Source organism: Ictalurus punctatus, chromosome 6 (genome assembly GCF_001660625.3).
Source record: "Ictalurus punctatus breed USDA103 chromosome 6, Coco_2.0, whole genome shotgun sequence".
Classification (NCBI taxonomy): domain Eukaryota; kingdom Metazoa; phylum Chordata; class Actinopteri; order Siluriformes; family Ictaluridae; genus Ictalurus; species Ictalurus punctatus.
Window position 1 is genome coordinate 295,001 of NC_030421.2, and position 7,485 is coordinate 302,485.

The 7,485-nt window shown below is 42.2% G+C and overlaps 1 protein-coding gene and 1 long non-coding RNA gene across 2 annotated transcripts in view; one reads left to right on the top strand and one right to left on the bottom strand.

Moving 5' to 3' along the window:
- The window catches only part of edar (ectodysplasin A receptor), a 33,744-nt gene extending 30,775 nt beyond the window's left edge, over positions 1-2,969 (bottom strand). Inside the window, exon 1 of the mRNA XM_017470728.3 lies at positions 2,812-2,969. The gene's annotated coding sequence lies outside the window, so the exon portion shown is untranslated. The remainder of the gene's footprint in view (positions 1-2,811) is intronic.
- Positions 2,970-2,989: 20 nt separating this feature from the next.
- Positions 2,990-3,732, top strand: LOC124628234 (uncharacterized). Its single transcript, XR_006982613.1, has 2 exons — positions 2,990-3,096; positions 3,254-3,732. It is a non-coding gene; the product is annotated as an uncharacterized LOC124628234 (long non-coding RNA).
- The last annotated feature ends 3,753 nt before the right edge of the window (positions 3,733-7,485 follow it).

Below are 7,485 nucleotides of genomic sequence, written 5' to 3' on the forward strand. Positions count from 1 at the left end.
TGGGGTTATCAGTGCGGGGGGTGGGGTTATCAGTGCGGGGGGTGGGGTTATCAGTGCGGGGGGTGGGGATATTTTGCTAGAGGTTTTCTATAGCTCTGGAACCGTACTTCCTCCATTAATTATTAAACATTAGATTCTCCAAACAAAACACTCTGTGAATGGACTGCGGGTTTGACGTGACACTCACGTGTGAATCGGGTGCAAACGTGCTCTAAAGGTCTGTTCATACCGGGACATTTTTTTTCAATGGGTTAAATGGTCCGTTATTTGCCGTGTTTTTTCCCACCCAGGTGTTATTCACTCCCTGGCGCTTAGTGAAAGGCAGAAATACTCCGGTACACAAGGTGGTGCTGCACAACTTTCTGTTTCTGAGGCCCGCTCTTCACTGAGAAGAAGAAGAGAGACGGTATTTGCTTCTTTGCTAAAATCCGTTCACACACTTTTTGTGAACCGGCAGAACAGAATTTATTTTTCACAGCAGTTTCCTCTTATCAATGTTTTTATAGTCGCTGTGGCGTTTATCATAAAGTTCTTGGTGTTCAGACACCAACTCACCATTCATATTGCTTCTTGCTGGAATCTTCTTCTTCTTCTTCTTCTTCTTCTTCTTCTTCTTCTTCTTCTTCCTCTCCAGGTATCGAAGTGTGCTCAGCAAGACAGTTTTGTGCTTCAGCACCACAAAGTCATGGCTTTTATGTATCTTCAGCGGCTCCGGTCACGTGAACAAAAGCGCGAATCTCATTGGCCAGCCAGTTTTTAAAAAAAACAAACAGAGACGCTAAAACAATTTGAAGCAGTGACGCCACACGTTTTACACGTGGGTGTGAACACTCCTGTGGACAGCCACTGATTTAAACACAGGGCTGAACAAACGTCCCGGTGTGAACGGGTCTTTACACTATAACACCAGTAATGAGATAAAGGACTAAATCAGGTGTGTGTCACACTAAAGCGCACAGATGTAGCAGAAAACACACCAAACCTCTTTTAGACACCTTCACACCTCACACTGTCTCTCCGTGAAATCACATCCAGCACGAACCTTAAACTTCCCTTCGTTTTACACAGCTCAGGGCCAAAAAAGATGGAATGGACGGAGGGATTTATGTCCCCCTTTGAGCTGCTATAAATTGAAGATCAGAAGTGAGCGAGCGAGCGAGTGAGCGAGCAAGAGAGAGAGAGAGAGAGAGAGAGAGAGAGAGAGAGAGAGAAGGATCAGAGGAAAGAAGGCAGGCAGGCGCATGTTTGTAAAGCAGGACTTTCCCCTGAAGGGTTTCTAATCTCAGGTGGAGGGGAAAAGAAAAAAAAACAATTATCTTCTTTTAAAATCTGTTTTAAAAAAAGCTCAAGAATGGAAGTGAATTTAATGGAATAAACTTTATTTTTGTAATAAGAGAGATACAGGCATCATCCTCATCATCCTCATCATCCTCATCATCCTCATCCTCAAATCACTTCTCAGCACTTTACTCGGGTTAATTAAATGCTAATTATCTGATATTTATCAGGCTTTTGATGTTGAAAAGAACATTAATAATTCTTAAGGGACTCACTAGAACCCTACAGCAGAAAGAGCCCTTTATTACACGATAATAATCCCTTAATTATACAACGACCTCTGAAGAACTTTTATTTTCTGAGATCCATTTACTCTCTCTCTCTCTCTCTCTCTCACTCTCTTTCTCTCTCTCTCTCTCTCTCTCTCTCTCGCTCTCTCTCTCTCTCTCTCTCTCTCTCTCTCTCTCTCTCTCTCGTTCTTTCTCTCTCGTTCTCTCTCTCTCTCTCTCGTTCTCTCTCTCTCTCTCTCGCTCTCTCTCTCTCTCTCTCTCTCGTTCTTTCTCTCTCTCTCTCTCGTTCTCTCTCTCGTTCTCTCTCTCTCTCTCTCGTTCTCTCTCTCGCTCTCTCTCGCTCTCTCTCGTTCTCTCGCTCTTTACTAAACCATTTTTACACTTTATTTACATTTTCCTATTTTTAGAAAAAATTATTTAACACAAAATAAAAGGACTCACAGATCTTTCTTCTGAGCTGCTGCACTAATGTCACACACACACACACACACACACACACACACACACACACACACACACACACACACACACACACACACTTCTGCTATCTCTGCTGTGCTATATAAAATACATGTCTTTTTCTGCTAATGTTAATCTGATGCATGTCGCATCCTAACGGTGGGACTGAGTGTGTATGTAACTTAAAATTACTTTAAATATAGATTATAATCCAGAACAATCCGAGGAGACGGAGCATCAGACCAGCGTGCTGTTTGGATGGGAAAGGAAAAGAACGAGGGAAAGTGTGAAGGATATTAACATAAAATATTAAAATATTAAAAGAGGTTAAGAATGGAATTTTTTAGTAACAGATTTTATTCATGTTAAATGATTATACTACAGAAAGAGGTTTTAAATGATATAGTGTGCATCAGTGTACAGTGACATCACAGTATACAAATAAAACACAAAAATAAAAACATTTGGGAAGAAAAATGTCTATCTTTACAAACTATTTACAAAAACACATCACGCATCTAATTATCACCAAATATCAATACACATAAGACAAGAAAAGTTTCCCCTGAAAAGTGTTTTGTTGCAAAAGCCAAAGGTTCACTGTGACACATAGATATGATCTACATATGGATATATATATATATATATATATAATATAATATTTAAGCAGGAATTCCCCATTCTCTGTGAACACAGTGTCTCTGTCTCCGTCTCTGTCTCTCCCCCCTCAGTACATTCCTGAGAGGGGATTTTTTTTTTTTTGGTGAAAACACGAGTGTCTTACCTGCAGGAGGAGACGGAGCCTTGTCGTGTGTAAATGTGTGTAGATCTTCTCCTTGTCCTTCTTCTTATTTTCTTCCTCTTCAGGACTGTTGTGAGTGTCACGCTTTAGCTCAGAGATACGTGCAGAAACTCAGAAGTCTAAATCCATGCAGCGTGTGAGTGACTTTTTTCCCCTCTTAGGAAGTGAAAGCTCCTCCTCGAGAAAAAGAAGAGCGAGAGAGTGAGAGAGGGTGGAAAAAAGAGGAGTGGATGATCTCCGCCCATGACTTTAAAGAACCTGAAACAGGTAGGAGATATAAGCAGCAGGATGGAACACACTGCGCCACCTGCTGGTGTAATTCTGCTCGATACAGACTAGTCATACACAGTGCACAGCTGCTGTATATTACTGACACGTCTCATAATGAAAATTAATCATTCATTCTGTTACTCGTCTATAACAGGACGTGTGACATGGACAAAATGTGATCTCTGTGGCGTGATGCGTGGTGCCAATACGAGTGCAGGGGTTTACTCAGAATGGTGTGAAAAACAAAAAACAGCCAGTCTGCAGATCTGCAGGGAGAAACAGCTTCAGGGAGAAACAGCGAGACAGGAAGGCTGAAATAACTGCTCTTTATGGCCATGGCGAGCTGAAAAGCATCCCAATATGCACAATACCCTGAACCATGAGGACGATCATTCCTGTCAGCCAAGAACAGGACTCTGATGCTACAGTGGACACAGATTCACCCACACTGTACAGATGAAGACCGGAAATACAGCAGGTGATGTCTGTCCAGTCTTCACTGTAAACTGAAGCTCTCAGTCTGCGCCTGCATGATTTACTGCGTTGCACCGCTGACACGTGATTGGCTGATTGGATAACTGCATGAATGTACGGGCGTTCCTAATAAAATGGCAGGTGAGTGTATAATCATAATCGTTGTTCTTATTTTCTAAGAGCTTTTACAGAAAATGAAAGATATTACAGTTGAAGCTCGGTGCATGTTCCTTGACCCTGAGCAGAAGATGGTTATGAAGATGAAGGAATTTCAGGCAGACATCGCCACCTAGTGGTGCAAAAACAAAAACATGCTTCTACAAAGACTGCACACCAAGAAACAAGTTCAATGATTATTTATTATACAGGTTCTGGATCCAGTGTCCCCCTGGTTACTGAAGCATCAGTGGATGCTAAATATACAGCGTAATATTTTATTGGTCCAGTATGGTGTGATTTTAATACGAGTCTGTTTTGTGATTAATATGAATTATGTACACATCTAATCTTTCCTCTACAAAGTCTCTGACGATCAGTGGCGCTTCATCCGCAGTTCCGGTTGTGCAGACCCCCAGCATATACAGTATATCAGTTTAATTCAAACAAAACCTCATTCACAGCTGCATTTAAAATTTGGTTTTGAAAAAAAGTTGCTATTTGACAGATATACTGTATATTAGATATATTCTCTACATTCACTGCACTTCACCTCCATCATAGAGTTATTATCACACCTAGTGGTCAGAAGCGGGAACTGCAACGAGAGGGGGTGGGAATCACGCTGCCCCGCACTGAGGGGCGGAGCAACGGACAAGACCAAGATATTTTTTAACAAGAATGAAATCTGGTACATTTCCACAAACAAAGGTAAAGTGAAACAGCAGACAGAGTGTGTGACGCACAGAACCATTTCTATTGTGAGGTATAATGTGAAGATGTAAAGGAGAAGACGGGGTTATGGAGTGGATAAGGTCTGTAGATCAGAAATGCATGCGCACCATGGTGACCTCGTCTCACGCGTTGAGGAGAATTAAAAACGCATCTTTATTCATGCTAGATTCGGTATTTAGAGTGGATTTGGAGGAACTTTGGATGAAACCTGGCAATGATGGTTAATAATATTACCTTCAAAACAGTTGAAATATTAAATATTGAATATTGAGTACACACTCTAAACCAGAGCAGGGTACGGCGTAAAAATCACTCCAACGTTTATGATCAAATGTGTTTAAAACATTTAATATATATGATAAATATCTGATATCTGAAATAATAACACAGACACACACGCATAATAATAATAAAAAATTATTTTAAATAATAATCCCCCCGACCCCCCTCGCTGACCCGTCAGCAGCACGTCAGTGTCAGTATGAGTAATGCGTGTGTTTTATCCTAATAATTAGCGTGTGACGATGCGTGTGTGGTAGAATATGGACAGATTTCTTAAAAGAAAAGCTCCAGATGCTGTTGGACCATCAACTTCATCCTCATGGAGCTATCCAGAGCGAACGGCTGGGAGCAGCAGCAAGAAGAGAAAACAGAACATCTACAATTTCTTGTCATATGACTTCACCTTTATCAGAGATCCATCAGGACCTCTTCCCCTGCGTCTGGTTTGTGGGGACAAATTGTCGAATGAAGCAACGTGAAACGGCATCTGACAAAAAATCCCCCGTCACTAGTAAGCAAGGATGCAGAATATTTTATTCCATTAAAAAGGCAACATGAAAAACGAGAGGAAGTTATGATGAAGAGCGCAAAAGTGTCCGAGAAAGCACTGAAGACTAGCTATCTTTTGACTGGAATAGAAGGCAAGTCAAAAAATCCTCACACAATCACTGAGACGGTAATCTTCCCAGCACACAAAGCTATCGTTAACACCCGGCTAGGTCCACAAGCAGCGGAACAGTTCCCTGTTAAACTACACAGTTAGCAGACGAGCAGATGACATGTCTTCAGACACTGAAAGTGTGGTTTTGGAATAAATCTGATTCAGCAGGACATGTTCCCTACAGCTGGATGAATCGACTGACATTAGTGGACACGCACAGATCCTGTGTTCGATTCATAGATGGCGACAGCTTTAGAGAAAAGTTTTTATTTTGTAAATCGATAACAACGGGAGAGGAGTTTAGAGGAGTTTAGAGGAGATTAGAGGAGTTTAGAGGAGTTTAGAGGAGATTAGAGGAGATTAGAGGAGAGGTTGGACTGGAAGGCATTGAGATGACAGGAGTACGAAGCGCTTCATTAGCAGCGTCAGAGCACAAAACCCACATGTGAAAGCTTCTCACTGCTCTGTACACGGAGACGCTGCTGGAGGACCTCTGAGGTACTGGACAGAGCAGTGGATACAGTTCAAGGCGCGGCCACTGAAGAGCCGTCTATTTTCGATTTTATGTGAGGAAATGTGAGCGGAACATCAGAGCTTGTTATTACATACGGCCCTTCGATGGCGATCACGTGGCACGGTTTTGGCACGACTCTACGACCTGAGGGAAAAGTTAAAAACTCAAGTTCCTCAAGCAGGAAAATTCTAGACCTGCGGAGTTTACAGACGTGGAATGATGTTCAGAACTCGTCTATCTCGTAGATGTTTTTAAGCATCTCAGTGAACACAAACATGCAAGATGAAAATATTCTCACTTCTACAGAACAACTGCGGGGCTTCAGGTACAAGCGCGCCCTCTGGTGTTCTTTTGTTGAACAGGGCCAACGTGATATGTTTCCCTTGTGCAATACACCCTCACGGCAGACTCACAGCAGACTCCCTGCACTTCTCCTACATGAGAGGTTCAGCTTTTATTTTCCAGCTCAGTGTTATGCTGAGTTTGACTGGGTCCTTGATCCTGGGAGATCATCAGGACTGGAAAGTAGAAAAAGCATGCCACTGCAAGTACAGGAACCACTCACAGACCTAACGAAAGATCACAGTTTACTACTGAAATGTCATGACATGGCTTTGGACTGTTTTTGGATAACTGTGAATGGGGAAAGAACATCCAGCTGTTGCAAACAGTGCCATTAGAGTCCTGATGTCCTTTTCCACAAACTAGGTGTGTGAGTTGAGGTTTTCTAGCCTGAGATACATCCAGAATAAATACAGAGAACGTCTGAGAACCGTGGAGCAGGAACTTTGTGTCTGTCTCTCATCCGTTCCTGCCAGAAGTGATGTGTGCATCATCTCATGCTCAGGTTTCAAACGGAAAGTAATTCTTTTCGAGTGTGTGTGTGTGTGTGTGAGAGAGTGTGAGAGTGTCTATGTATGTGTGTGTGTGTGTGTGTGTGTGTGTGTGTGTTGGGGGGTGGTATTGGGAAACACTGCTCTAAACTGTTCTTCTAGCATACACTAACACACTCCACTCCTTCATGAATGATTTCTCTAAAGCAGGCATTAATACGGTTTGTAATCCAGATGTTGTGTGTATAAATCGTTTACTCTGCAGATATATTCTAAATGTAAAACATCCATGACGAACAAATTCCACTGTAATTATGGAATCGTCAGAAAACACTGAAACTCAAACACACTGAATATAAACGGCAGCACACACCTTCATGCTGTTCTTCGTGGGTGGTTTGAGCAGGAACAGGAAGCCTGGGACTGAAAGGTTCTAATGTACCTTATGTGTGTTTACCTCACTGACTATGATGGCATTTAGTGCTGCAAGCTATCATTTAAAGGATGATGTGAAACAGGCGTGCAGGCACAGGCAGATAACCTTCCTGTAATAGTCAGGGTAAGAAAACACACACACGCATACACACACACACACACACAGATACACACACACACTCACACACAGACACACACACACATACATACACACTCACTCACACACACACACACACACACACACACACACACACACACACATACATACACACTCACTCACACACACAGATACACAC